The following is a 380-nucleotide window of genomic DNA, read 5'->3' as shown; positions in this document are numbered from 1 at the left end:
CCGATGGTAAGCACCGGTGTTCGCACCCTCCCCTGTGCCGCTGCCTTGCCGCTGCCTGCACGGAGCCCCCCTCCCTTCTCCCTTCCTCCTTTCCCCACAGTGGTTTCCCGCAGGGTTTCCCACGGGAGGCTGCAGCGGCCGGACCCCTCCTTGCTGCTCCCACCCACCGCGCAGGTTAAACCCAGTTATTCTGGGACTTCCCCACCTACTCCACACGCCGGGGTTGAAATGCTGCAATTTTGCAAGCGCTGAGCAGAATTGCCTCCGTAGGTGGTGGTTTCGTGCTGGTGATTGGCAGGTGTTTTTCTGGTTATTTAATGCCAGTCCTTAAAAAAAAAAAAAAACAAAAAAAAAACACCCTCCTGTGGAAACTTTGGGGA

Source organism: Cariama cristata, unplaced genomic scaffold (genome assembly GCF_000690535.1).
Source record: "Cariama cristata isolate BGI_N322 unplaced genomic scaffold, ASM69053v1 scaffold30091, whole genome shotgun sequence".
NCBI lineage: Eukaryota > Metazoa > Chordata > Aves > Cariamiformes > Cariamidae > Cariama > Cariama cristata.
The sequence above is the reverse complement of the archived record's forward strand: the minus strand, read 5'-3'. Positions refer to the sequence as shown.